This window comes from Coffea arabica, chromosome 11c (genome assembly GCF_036785885.1).
Source record: "Coffea arabica cultivar ET-39 chromosome 11c, Coffea Arabica ET-39 HiFi, whole genome shotgun sequence".
In the NCBI taxonomy this organism is placed as follows: Eukaryota; Viridiplantae; Streptophyta; class Magnoliopsida; order Gentianales; family Rubiaceae; genus Coffea; species Coffea arabica.
In genome coordinates this window covers 10,582,217-10,596,318 of record NC_092330.1, presented here as the reverse complement: position 1 = coordinate 10,596,318, position 14,102 = coordinate 10,582,217, and the positions used below count along the sequence as shown (strand labels likewise).

General features: G+C 36.1%; 2 long non-coding RNA genes across 2 annotated transcripts; both read left to right on the top strand.

Moving 5' to 3' along the window:
• Positions 1-714: 714 nt before the first annotated feature.
• On the top strand, positions 715-3,987 carry LOC140016377 (uncharacterized). Its single transcript, XR_011822770.1, has 2 exons — positions 715-947; positions 3,692-3,987. It is a non-coding gene; the product is annotated as an uncharacterized lncRNA (long non-coding RNA).
• Positions 3,988-8,236: 4,249 nt separating this feature from the next.
• On the top strand, positions 8,237-11,505 carry LOC140016628 (uncharacterized). Its single transcript, XR_011822840.1, has 3 exons — positions 8,237-8,465; positions 10,418-10,482; positions 11,210-11,505. It is a non-coding gene; the product is annotated as an uncharacterized lncRNA (long non-coding RNA).
• The last annotated feature ends 2,597 nt before the right edge of the window (positions 11,506-14,102 follow it).

The following is a 14,102-nucleotide window of genomic DNA, read 5'->3' as shown; positions in this document are numbered from 1 at the left end:
TTTTTTAAACTTATTGTATTCTCGAATCTGTGAGGGCCTCAAAATTTATTATTTTAATAATAATATTATTATTATTACTATTTCGTTTATTTATTTTATTATTTTATTTATTTTATATATATATTTTTTAAAGTTAAATAATAAATGTGAAAATAACTATATTATGTATTTATATACAATTACATGATCTTTATGTGCATAGTTCACATTTTCATAATTGAATGATTTTCATTCGAACAAAATTCCAATGTTTGACCGACCAGTGCTAAGTTTAGTTTTTGAGCCGTGTCGAGGAATTTAACTTTGGTGAAAGATTAGACTATGAGTAGCTTTTAAAGAATTATAAATGAGATAGAACTAATATAGATAAGAAAAGTGTAGTGGACAAATTTAAGTGGAACATAAGCATTGGTCAAAATTGGACAATTTCTGCTAAAACTAAGCTTTAATCTTGCCATTGTTTCTTCCATTTAATTTCCTCCAATTCACTTCAATTTCTTTTCCTTTCTTCCTTATTATAGTCGAGAATCCCCCTCCCTCATTAGCCAAGATAATCACTTTCATCCCCACTAAATTTACTCTTAAGACATTAATATGCAAGAGGGGACATGATCCTTAAAATAGGGCTTTAAGTCCTATCCTTCTCTTCCCAATATAATGCTCCCAATTTTTCAAACATTTCATTCCTTTTCTTCTTCTCTTATCAGCCGACCACCCTCACACACTCTCTCCCTCTTTCTAGCCAAAGCTCTATCTTCTTCTTCCTCAACTCAAACTCCATGACCAACCAACTGCTAGCTTCACTCCATCTCCTAGCCGAGAGAAAGAGAGGGAGAAACCGAGAGGAGCTCCTTGTGGTGGCTGGCCAGATTCTTGGAGAAGGAAAGAGATCTCTTCGTGGTGAAGATTGGACATCCTAGCCTTGGGAAAATCAGCTAGAACCTGAGGTAGTTCTCTAACCCAAAAGCTAGAGCTTTCATGTTATCTCTTGAAGAGTGAATCCTGAAACATCATTGGGTTGAATTCTTGTTGGATTTGGTTAATGTACGGGCTCTTGGGATTCCCACAAATGTATGATCTTGGTTGCTAGCATGATTTTTATTGGTATATGTGTGAATATTTGGAGTTGTGGCTTGAACTTTGGAAGGGAAGAACCTTGACAGAAATCGGGAGAAAGGGAGAGTACAGTCCAAACTTTTTGTGATTATTCAAAAATGTTTGGGGATGAATTAGCCTTAGCACATAACATGAAAGTTGTATAGAATTGAGTTTGAATTATGCCTGTAAATTTTCAGCTCAATCGAAGCAGGGTAGCTTGTGAAATGACAAAATTTCCCCTGCTGCCCTGTTTCTATCAAAAATGATAGTCTGCCTCTGTAATTGCTTCGTTTGGCTGGGAAGAGGAATGAATTAGTTTTTGATGCCTTCTTAAGAATTGTAGCCTTGTATCTTAGCTTTCAAATGGCTTTGGAATCACCTGAATCAGAGTTGTGTGTGCTGAGTTATGATTAACTGAATCAGGACTGTCAGTAATTGTGTCAGTGAGCCTCGAACTGGAAAATCTGGGGGTTATTTGGGTAAATTTGGCTAGGTTAGGGTGGGACCTGAGTTGTGATGTCTTCATGAGAATTGTAGAGCTGTGTCTTAGCTTCGAAACGGTATATTTTTTGTTTCAATTCGATAAGTGTAGCTCGAGTTGTGCTTAAATTGCTAAAAGGTGACAGTGATATGTGATATTGAACTTTGTGTTTTTGGAATTGGATTTGGACAATAATCAATTGTGGTGAATGGGGATCATGAGCGGTGATTGGTGAGTGTTCCTTATTTGTTAAAATCTTTCCTCAAATATTTTAGTTAAATGTGCCCCTTTGCTTATTTAAATGTATTTGCCGTTTACTAAAAGGGTTTGCTAAATGGATTTGTGAACTGTATTCTCTTTATAAGGTGTGTGTGTACTTTATCGCACTCACCTAAGGACATGTGTTTGATTTGAGCAATTGGAATTTATTGTATTAGCTGCCTTATGTGATTAAATGTGATTAAATGAGACTTAGACGGGGTGTACTTGGTCGCACTCGATCTAGGTCTTAATATTTCGATATTGGATGTGTGATATGTGATTGGATGTATATATGTGATAAATCTTGTTTTATTACATGTTTGGCTTGTTAATTATTGCAAGGTATTCCTTAATTTGGATGGATGAACTTGTGTGTGTTTAAGTACAGTAAGGGGAAAAATTTCTGTTTTGAATCTTTTATGTTGGCTGAAATTTTTGGGACAAAATTTCAGATTTTTGGAGCTTTTATTTGAGTTAAAGTTTTGCCAAAATAATGGATTTTAAGTGTATTTGGGTTGATTAAACCGATTAGCTCTTCAAAGGAAAAGAAAGGAGTGAACTTGTTAAAGTGAAAACTGGAAATTTGCTTTCTGGAACATCAGGCCAGTTTTGGGAAAAAGGTTATCTTTTGGGTATACTACTCCAAATCAAGTCCTGTTTGCTTGGTTTGAACTAGACACATAAGGCTACAATCCATGTAAATTTCAGGGGCTAACTCATTTTCTGTGATTTTTGGTGATTTTTCCAAGTCCGCTGGAAAAACAAAATTTTCCCTGCCCTGCATTTTACTGTAGCAGTCTATTGACGGAAAAACTGGGCAAAATCCGTATGGAATCTCATCAAGGTGTCTTCTACAAAGTTTTAGTCCTTTCAATTAGGTTTCCAACGGTATCAACCATGCAAATTTTGGACTTGTAAATATTAAGTTACGATTTTCTAAAGGTTTCTGCCATAAACCTCTAGTTTCCTGATTTTTACAATAAACATGAAAATGACTTGGACATTTTTGCTTGGCCTTGAATATGCACGTGAATGATCGTGATTATACATGTCTCAGGTGAATACGAGAACTCCGAAGAACTGGTTTAGCCGCTTCATTTTTTCTCTCTCTCACGACTTTTGGTGAGTATCAAGTGCATGTGAAGTGTTTAAATGAAATGTTACTCGTACTTGCTAGTTAATGAGGCTAGGGTGTACTTTATCGCCCTTGTCCTCTCTTTCATGAAATTGCTTGCTTGATAAGTGATACGTGTTACATGTGAATGCAAATGAAAGTATTTTCGTGAGCATTGAGCGGCAGAATGTATCATGCCCTTTTAGGGTAGGAGGTACCGCTCATCCCGTCTCAATGCTATGACCAAATCTTGTCGATTGGAGCTTCGTCTCATCGACCTAAAAGTGAATGGGGGGGGACGCCCCAACCCATTGGCTAGCCTTGTAACTCGAGCCGGCAAGGGCTTGGTCGAGGAACTTGGTGAACCTTGGGAAGTGTTATAGCTTGATCCAAATAAGGGGTCTTGCTAGGTATACTTGTTAAGTGATACCACCTACATGCTTGTTTGGTTACGGATCCAAGAGGGTGTCATGGTGGCTGGAGGTAGTAAGTGGAGTTCTACATGGATAACTATGAAAGTTGACGGAGGGTCAACTACCTGAGCTTGGATCGCGCGTGGATTAGCTCCTGAGAGCTCCCGTATCTTTTATTGTGATTAAATTCCCTACTTGCTTAATGTTTCGTAGTTACTTGTTACTCAACTTATTGCTTTATATTGTGTCTTTGCTCGCATGTTTGCATGTTTTTCCCTTGGCCTCACTGAGCGTTAGCTCACCCCAATTTGTTTTCCTTAACAGGCTTGGAAGTGGAAGTTCTGAGGCTTAATTAGTGAACCCCAAAAATAATTTTCTTCCCACAGGACTCGAGACCAAAGGAAGTGCTTGTATTGAGTTATTAGTGTCTGAGGGATATCTCATATATAATTTGAATTCGATTCACTTGATAAGTATTTGGTGTAATATTTGGGACTGATAGTGCAATTGTAATTATTTGAGAACTGAGGACTTTTGTCTTATTCGGGGAATGATACCCTTACTTGAGATTTGTAATGTATCTTATTTCGTTCTAAGTTTGAAAAATGTTATTTCGTTTATTCTTGAGGTTGTACCCTATGTTATTGGATGTGAGTGATGTATTTTATTTGAGGACTGTAGTGAGTCCCGGCGAGAGTTGGGCAGGCGGTCCGCCGAACCCTTTGGTTCGCCTTAGGGGGAGGTGGGGCTGTCACAGTTGGTATCAGAGCTCTAGGTTTCAGATCTCTGTAGTGTATCCTAAACTCTAAAAGTTGAGGATGCCGGACAGTGGGATTCGGGTTAGTTTGAATATTAAGTGAAAAAGTGAAGTAGTGAGTAATTGTGGTTTCGATGGTTATTAAGATTCAATAATTGAGAATTATTGTGCTAGATTAGCAAGAGAGAAAAAGATTGTAAGAGATTAAACACTGTTTAAAGGATAGTAAGTAAATTTCTTGAATAATGGCATTTGCTAGGAGGCGTTTTTGATTTAAGGACTTATGGGGAAATAAATGATTAATTTGTTTGGGATAACCTTTAGTGCTTGATCGTTGCCACTAGATATACTTTAGAGTTGATATACCTTGTTCTTGCCTTGGGAACATGACTGCAATTATGTCTTGGAATTTGGAAGGCCTACCTTTTGTAGTACCTAGTTAAGTATATGGTGACTTGTGCTTGTTAAAGGATAGATATTACGATGGAATGTGGAACTTTAATTGAAAAGATAGTTGATGTAGCTCTAATGTTCAAAATGAGGTTGGCCTTACCTAAGGGAATTAAGCCCCCTCGCTCAGTTGCAAGCTAGACTATGGAGCACGACCTTTTATACCTTTTGTTTATGATAGTTGGGGTGATGCTTGTGCTTTGGCCTGTATATTTTGTTAAGCATGATATTTGTTCCCTTTTGAAGTATTTGAATGCTATAAATTCCGTACCTGATCATGTTGGCTTGTTAATTTGTTTGGTAGTACACATGCAAAGTTTTATTTTCATTATCGACTCATGCAATGACATGCTCTCATTTTGGTTGATTATTCTCCCTCTTGTATGACCTTGTTCATAAAAAAAAAAAAAAAATTGATTTGTATGTCATCTGATCTATTGACTGTTCCTGTGAAAATATGAAGTGTGCTTTGATTGCTTTTCAAATTTTAAATTCCATTTGTCCTTCATTGGACATATTTAGATTTATATATTTATTTATTTATTCATTTACTAGAGTTATCCATCTACTAGTTATTTATTTATTATTTTTGGTCCTCCGTAAGAATTAGAAATAAAGGGTAGAAGAGATCGAGACTGTGGGCCAGGGAGGCCAGGCAAACCCCAAAGCGTGGAAGATAATTGGGAAATAAAGTTGAGGGTTAGTGAATGATGACAAAGAGATAATTAGTGGAGTATATATTGAATTATTAGAAAAAAAAAACGAGTAACTGTAAGGAGGTAAACTAGTGGATAAGATAAGATGTTATTAAGAAGTTTCAATTAGTGCGAGTGTGACAAAATTTATGGTAAACTTTGGAGATCTAAGACTTGTTATAATTAGGGTTGGAGTTTTGGATGAGATAGGTGTTTGAACTCGTTAGATTTACAAGTTTATGGTTAAATTCAATGATTCCCGGTTAATTGAGCTTGGGTTATGGAAGAGATTCCTCGGACTTTGATTACTAGGCTAGATGCCTCGGGAATTCTCTATGCTTCATAGTGTAAAATTGTGGTGAATCTTGGCGGATAAGATAAGAGAGCTTGATATATGTTGATTATTGGATATTGTGGTTAATTCATGAGATTGATGAATTATAATAGGGAAGTGATGATAGGATCGGTGAAAATTTTTGGTAGTATCTCTGCTGGCCGAACATGTTTAGTTACCTTTAGCCATGTTTTCTTACAAATCATTGGCAAAATTTTGCTTAATATTTTAAACGTTGATTCTTGAAAATGAAATTTGAAGTTGAAAGGAAATAATTTTTAAACCTGGTTTTGCTAAAAAAATTTTTTCCAAAAAGGAACACCGTACAGTTTTAAAATTTGTGATGCATGGGTGTAATATATATATATATATACACATATATCAAAAAAAAAAATCCAAAATTTAGTTTCGTCTATTAGATTTAAAAGTTGACAATGGCTCTTTTCACCGTGTAAAATTTCCAAATTTTCTTAAATTCTATAAGCATCGGAAATTTTCCAAAGATAAATGAAATGTCAAATCCATTCTTGCTTTTCCTATTTGTTAAAGCTGTAATTTAAGGTCAAGATCCATTTATTTACAAATTTAATCTTGAAAGGATGCCTTTTGGGACAAATGTAGAACTTTTGAATGGTACAGGACTGGTGATTTTTTTGGATTTATGGAACTTAAAAATACAGACAATTTTAGTTTGAAATAAAAGTGTCCTTTTAAACCTTACGGCCTTAAATTTGAAAATATTGATCCGATTTGAACTTGAAAAGAGACACGAGAAAAAGTTAAGATTAACTCGTCAAAGGATATTAATGGTTCGAAACCGTTAGAAGAGTTATACAGATAATAGAAGGAGAGATTGATAGATAGTCTTGTATAATCCAATGGGATCTTAGTACTTGATCTAAGTCGAAACTGAATGAGGAGATGAGATCTACTGGTATTATGATGGATTAACCTAGTTGAGTAACTAGTAAGGTTCTCCCTTGTGAACTTAATGATTACTTTACATATATCTTGTGATTGGCCCTATAGGCATGTTTTAAACTTTTACGAATATTTGAACTCCCAAGTTTTGTATTCATTATTTGTGGTGTGACCTAGATGGAATGAAAGTCCTTTCAATTTTTGCTTAACCATTACTGTGTATATATCCAATTACTTGTTGTTCCTTTTTACAAAAAAAAATATTATTTATATATATGTATATACTTTGAACTGGCATAAAAATTGAAAATCAGGCAGAGTTTGGGTTTGGACCTTTTCTTAGAAATAAGAATGAATATTGGTCGTGAATTGGAGAGTAAATAGTTAAGTTTTATGTGGCATAAAAGCTAATTCTCAGATTAGGTGTGAAGAGTAGAGGCGTTGGACCGAAGTTTAAGTAAATACGAACCTGCATGTCTGCTTATTTTCTTAAAAGCATTTTATTCTCAATAGTGATTTGTGGGGTTAAATGATTTTTCTTGATCAAACGTCCAAATAACAAATGTTCAACTTCTTACCAAAAGTCGAATGCATTTAGAAATTTTGACTATCAAGATCAGAACCAATTTCTTTTCTTCTTGTCTTCCATTCGAATAGCCATTTTATTTATATATATATATAGACCACAATTTTTTCAAATGTGTATTTGATATCCTGTTATTAGTTTGGTTACGAAAGGTACGTGAAAAATATGTGAAAAAGCTTTCCTCGAACGAATAGGATTTTCGGTTGGCCGTTTTGGGACAAAAGAAACTGGATCATTTCTAAAATTGTTAATTTTGAAAATCGAATACTAGTAAATAATTTTGGACAATTTGAGTACGACAATTTGGTGAGTGAAGTCTTTTATAGAAAATATATCTTTGTACTCGAGTTTTGAACTACATGATTGAGTCATTTGATTTAGTCGAAAAAAAAAAAGTAAATTTCGAGGACGAAATTCTTTTAAGGAGGGAAGGATGTGAGGGCCTCAAAATTTATTATTTTAATAATAATATTATTATTATTACTATTTCGTTTATTTATTTTATTATTTTATTTATTTTATATATATATTTTTTGAAAAGTTAAATAATAAATGTGAAAATAACTATATTATGTATTTATATACAATTACATGATCTTTATGTGCATAGTTCACATTTTCATAATTGAATGATTTTCATTCGAACAAAATTCCAATGTTTGACCGACTAGTGCTAAGTTTAGTTTTTGAGCCGTGTCGAGGAATTTAACTTTGGTGAAAGATTAGACTATGAGTAGCTTTTAAAGAATTATAAATGAGATAGAACTAATATAGATAAGAAAAGTGTAGTGGACAAATTTAAGTGGAACATAAGCATTGGTCAAAGTTGGACAATTTCTGCTAAAACTAAGCTTTAATCTTGCCATTGTTTCTTCCATTTAATTTCCTCCAATTCACTTCAATTTCTTTTCCTTTCTTCCTTATTATAGTCGAGAATCCCCCTCCCTCATTAACCAAGATAATCACTTTCATCCCCACTACATTTACTCTTAAGACATTAATATGCAAGAGGGGACATGATCCTTAAAATAGGGCTTTAAGTCCTATCCTTCTCTTCCCAATATAGTGCTCCCAATTTTTCAAACCTTTCATTCCTTTTCTTCTTCTCTTATCAGCAGACCACCCTCACACACTCTCTCCCTCTTTCTAGCCAAAGCTCTATCTTCTTCTTCCTCAACTCAAACTCCATGTCCAACCAACTGCTAGCTTCACTCCATCTCCTAGCCGAGAGAAAGAGAGGGAGAAACCGAGAGGAGCTCCTTGTGGTGGCTGGCCAGATTCTTGGAGAAGGAAAGAGATCTCTTCGTGGTGAAGATTGGACATCCTAGCCTTGGGAAAATCAGCTAGAACCTGAGGTAGTTCTCTAACCCAAAAGCTAGAGCTTTCATGTTATCTCTTGAAGAGTGAATCCTGAAACGTCATTGGGTTGAATTCTTGTTGGATTTGGTTAATGAACGGGCTCTTGGGATTCCCACAAATGTATGATCTTGGTTGCTAGCATGATTTTTATTGGTATATGTGTGAATATTTGGAGTTGTGGCTTGAACTTTGGAAGGGAAGAACCTTGACAGAAATCGGGAGAAAGGGAGAGTACAGTCCAAACTTTTTGTGATTATTCGAAAATGTTTGGGGCTGAATTAGCCTTAGCACATAACATGAAAGTTGTAGAGAATTGAGTTTAAATTATGCCCGTAAATTTTCAGCTCAATCGAAGCAGGGTAGCTTGTGAAATGACAAAATTACCCCTGCTGCCCTGTTTCTATCAAAAATGATAGTCTGCCTCTGTAATTGCTTCGTTTGGCTGGGAAGATGAATGAATTAGTTTTTGATGCCTTCTTAAGAATTGTAGCCTTGTATCTTAGCTTTCAAATGGCTTTGGAATTACCTGAATCGGAGTTGTGTGTGCTGAGTTATGATTAACTGAATCAGGACTGTCAGTAATTGTGTCAGTGAGCTTCGAACTGGAAAATCTGGGGGTTATTTGGGTAAATTTGGCTAGGTTAGGGTGGGACCTGAGTTATGATGTTTTCATGAGAATTGTAGAGCTATGTCTTAGCTTCGAAACGGTATATTTTTTGTTTCAATTCGATAAGTGTAGCACGAGTTGTGCTTAAATTGCTAAAAGGTGACAGTGATATGTGATATTGAACTTTGTGTTTTTGGAATTGGATTTGGACAATAATCAATTGTGGTGAATGGGGATCATGAGCGGTGATTGGTGAGTGTTCCTTATTTGTTAAAATCTTTCCTCAAGTATTTTAGTTAAATGTGCCCCTTTGCTTATTTAAATGTATTTGCCGTTTACTAAAAGGGTTTGCTAAATGGATTTGTGAACCGTATTCTCTTTATAAGGTGTGTGTGCACTTTATCGCACTCACCTAAGGACATGTGTTTGATTTGAGCAATTGGGATTTATTGTATTAGCTGCCTTATGTGATTAAATGTGATTAAATGAGACTTAGACGGGGGTGTACTTGGTCGCACTCGATCTAGGTCTCAATATTTCGATATTGGATGTGTGATATGTGATTGGATGTATATATGTGATAAATCTTGTTTTATTACATGTTTGGCTGGTTAATTATTGCAAGGTATTCCTTAATTTGGATGGATGAACTTGTGTGTGTTTAAGTACAGTAAGGGGAAAAATTTCTGTTTTGAATCTTTTATGTTGGCTGAAATTTTTGGGACAAAATTTCAGATTTTTGGAGCTTTTATTTGAGTTAAAGTTTTGCCAAAATAATGGATTTTAAGTGTATTTGGGTTGATTAAACCGATTAGCTCTTCAAAGGAAAAGAAAGGAGTGAACTTGTTAAACTGAAAACTGGAAATTTGCTTTCTGGAACATCAGGCCAGTTTTGGGAAAAAGGTTATCTTTTGGGGTATACTACTCCAAATCAAGTCCTGTTTGCTTGGTTTGAACTAGACACATAAGGCTACAATCCATGTAAATTTCAGGGGCTAACTCATTTTCTGTGATTTTTGGTGATTTTTCCAAGTCCGCTGGAAAAACAGAATTTTCCCTGCCCTGCATTTTACTGTAGCAGTCTATTGACGGAAAAACTGGGCAAAATCCGTATGGAATCTCATCAAGGTGTCTTCTACAAAGTTTTAGTCCTTTCAATTAGGTTTCCAACGGTATCAACCATGCAAATTTTGGACTTGTAAATATTAAGTTACGATTTTCTAAAGGTTTCTGCCATAAACCTCTAGTTTCCTGATTTTTACAATAAACATGAAAATGACTTGGACATTTTTGCTTGGCCTTGAATATGCACGTGAATGATCGTGATTATACATGTCTCAGGTGAATACGAGAACTCCGAAGAACTGGTTTAGCCGCTTCATTTTTTCTCTCTCTCACGACTTTTGGTGAGTATCAAGTGCATGTGAAGTGTTTAAATGAAATGTTACTCGTACTTGCTAGTTAATGAGGCTAGGGTGTACTTTATCGCCCTTGTCCTCTCTTTCATGAAATTGCTTGCTTGATAAGTGATACGTGTTACATGTGAATGCAAATGAAAGTATTTTCGTGAGCATTGAGCGGCAGAATGTATCATGCCCTTTTAGGGTAGGAGGTACCGCTCATCCCGTCTCAATGCTATGACCAAATCTTGTCGATTGGAGCTTCGTCTCATCACCCTAAAAGTGAATGGGGGGACGCCCCAACCCATTGGCTAGCCTTGTAACTCGAGCCGGCAAGGGCTTGGTCGAGGAACTTGGTGAACCTTGGGAAGTGTTATAGCTTGATCCAAATAAGGGGTCTTGCTAGGTATACTTGTTAAGTGATACCACCTACATGCTTGTTTGGTTACGGATCCAAGAGGGTGTCATGGTGGCTGGAGGTAGTAAGTGGAGTTCTACATGGATAACTATGAAAGTTGACGGAGGTTCAACTACCTGAGCTTGGATCGCGCGTGGATTAGCTCCTGAGAGCTCCCGTATCTTTTATTGTGATTAAATTCCCTACTTGTTTAATGTTTCGTAGTTACTTGTTACTCAACTTATTGCTTTATATTGTGTCTTTGCTCGCATGTTTGCATGTTTTTCCCTTGGCCTCACTGAGCGTTAGCTCACCCCAATTTGTTTTCCTTAACAGGCTTGGAAGTGGAAGTTCTGAGGCTTAATTAGTGAACCCCAAAAATAATTTTCTTCCCACAGGACTTGAGACCAAAGGAAGTGCTTGTATTGAGTTATTAGTGTCTGAGGGATATCTCATATATAATTTGAATTCGATTCACTTGATAAGTATTTGGTGTAATATTTGGGACTGATAGTGCAATTGTAATTATTTGAGAACTGAGGACTTTTGTCTTATTCGGGGAATGATACCCTTACTTGAGATTTGTAATGTATCTTATTTCGTTCTAAGTTTGAAAAATGTTATTTCGTTTATTCCTGAGGTTGTACCCTATGTTATTGGATGTGAGTGATGTATTTTATTTGAGAACTGTAGTGAGTCCTGGCGAGAGTTGGGCAGGCGGTCCGCCGAACCCTTTGGTTCGCCTTAGGGGGAGGTGGGGCTGTCACAGAATCGATTATTGACTCCAATCGGGTATTCACTATTTTCACTTAACGAGCTTCCAAAAATTAAATTTTGAAACAAGTCAATTTAAAAATATAACTAAACTATAGATCCATGTAATTAGATCCAAAAAGGTTAGAAAATAATATTCAGGGCAATTCGCCAAATAAATAATTAAATAAACTAGAATTAGGAGTTTAAAATAGATAAATTTTGTGAGTCTTCACATGCTCCAAATCACTTCTAACTTTGCATCCAACCTCAAAATCACTTGGAGATTAACCTTGACTTGGAGGAAAGCTTCATGTTGCAGTTTTCTTGGGAGCTTTAGTGGTGGAAAAATTTCTAGTTTCTTCAAGAACAAAGAGGTAGCCATCATCAATTTTGAATCTCTCCATTTAATGCAAGATTTACGGTTGGTTGAGCAAGGGTTTGAACCCTATGCATGAATCTAGGTAGCGGACATTGTGGCGCCCCTACTTCTCCTTAAAGTGGACCAAAGGGTATCAGCGGGACGCCTACCCAACTCTCGCCAGGACTCAGTACAATTCTAGTTCAAACTTAAGAATAACGACTAATAACGAAGTCAAAATGAAGACAAGAAATGATCTCCATACATGAATATTCAATCTTACATCACAAGTTTCAAAATACAACCACTTTTCCAAAATACACAACTTTCAAAAGATGTCTAATCCAGTACATTTAAAACCCTAATCAAAAGTGCCTCCAATCGGCTTCTTCAAAACTCTTTCCATCTCGGCCCCCTGCTAAGGAAAACAAATCTAATGGGATGAGTTAACGCTAAGTGAGGCCAAAAAAATCATGCAAAACACATAGTTCAAGTGGCAATGACATTTAAACAAGAATTAAAACTGTAACGTTCGAGCAATTCACAATTTTCAATTAAACACATTCAGTGAGAATACAGGAGCTCTCAGGATCTAAGTTCCACTTGCTTTGCCAAACCTCGATTGAATACCTTCCCGCGATGATACTCCGTCAACCGAGTCGGCTTTTTAGTCCGAAGAACTCCACTTACTTCACAATTCCGTCCACCATACACCGCACCAGGCCCGCACTTCAATAAAAGGCACTACTACGCTAGTAGGTCAAGCAAGATCTCTCAATAGATCATGTTTACAGTTATCTCATGGTTCACCAACTTTCTCGACCAAGCCCTTGCTGGCTCGAGTCGCAAGGTCGGCCAATTGAGATTTGGACGTCCCCACAGTTTAGTTGTAAGTCGAGGAGATTCACTCTAATGACGTGCAGTCAATCAGTTGCAATTCAGTAAATCAATTTCAATTTAGTCATGAGCAATTCAGTAAATCAATTTCAATTCAGTCATGAGCAATTCAGTAAATCAATTTCAATTCAGTTATGAGCAATTCAGTTGTACAATCAGTTGAAAGAGAACGAGTGCGATAAAGTACACACTCTTCTCAACAATTATCAATCATTCAATCCATAAGAAGCAATTCACATAATTGCAACAAGTCATGCACTTGACACTCACCAATCAAAATAGGGAGTAAGTGTTCAAACAACTTTTAGGTGTCCGCTTCAAGATCCTCTTAAAGGTCCCCTTGAGCGCCTGAGCAAATAATAATTGACTATCACACACTATTACTTATAAACCCCTGGTTAACAAGGAAGATTGTACACTTGTACAATAATGAAGCTACAAGCTTCAAAGCCAAGGATAAAACCCATTAAAACCAAGAATGATATATTGGATGGTGTTGGATGGTTACCTCCTAGCTTTGAGAGAAACCAAAATCTCCAAGAAAACCGCCAAGATGAAGTCTTTCTCCTAGCTTAAGTGAATTCTCAAGTGGTTTTGTGAGTTGGATGCAAAGTTTGAGATGAAATAGAGGAAGATTGGTGCAAGAATGGTGGAGAGCTTCTTCCTTCTTCCCTTGCTGCTTTGGCCGGCCAAGATGAGAGGAGAGAAAGTGAGTGGTTTGATGAATGAAGCTTCCTTTGGAAGCTTAAGAGATTTGTGGCTAAAATTGGTGCAAAGTCAACTATGAATAGTACTCACGCACGAGGGTTTCGTATCAGTTTTCTCTCGAGTTTGTTTTACTCGTGTACTAAACCTCCAATGTACTTCCTTTAACATTATAATTATTCATTCTTAGTAGTCTAGTATAAATTTCTTAAATTTTCATTTAACCATTTCGGCTCGAGATACGCAAACTTCCAATTCGCGCGTGATAAAGCGAAACCAAAAAGTAATTCATGTAACGATAATATAATTAACTAATACTAGAGTAAATAATTACAAAATAACTATTTAAGAATAAAACATGAGTCCTCACATGAGTCTAGTATTAATTCCTCAAATCTCCAATTAGTTTGTACCAGCGCGATTTTTGGGAAACTTTTGACGCGCGCACTATATAAGTTTAATTCTAACTCACTCACATCTAATCTCTCAATTAACTTTTCTTAGTCTACTATT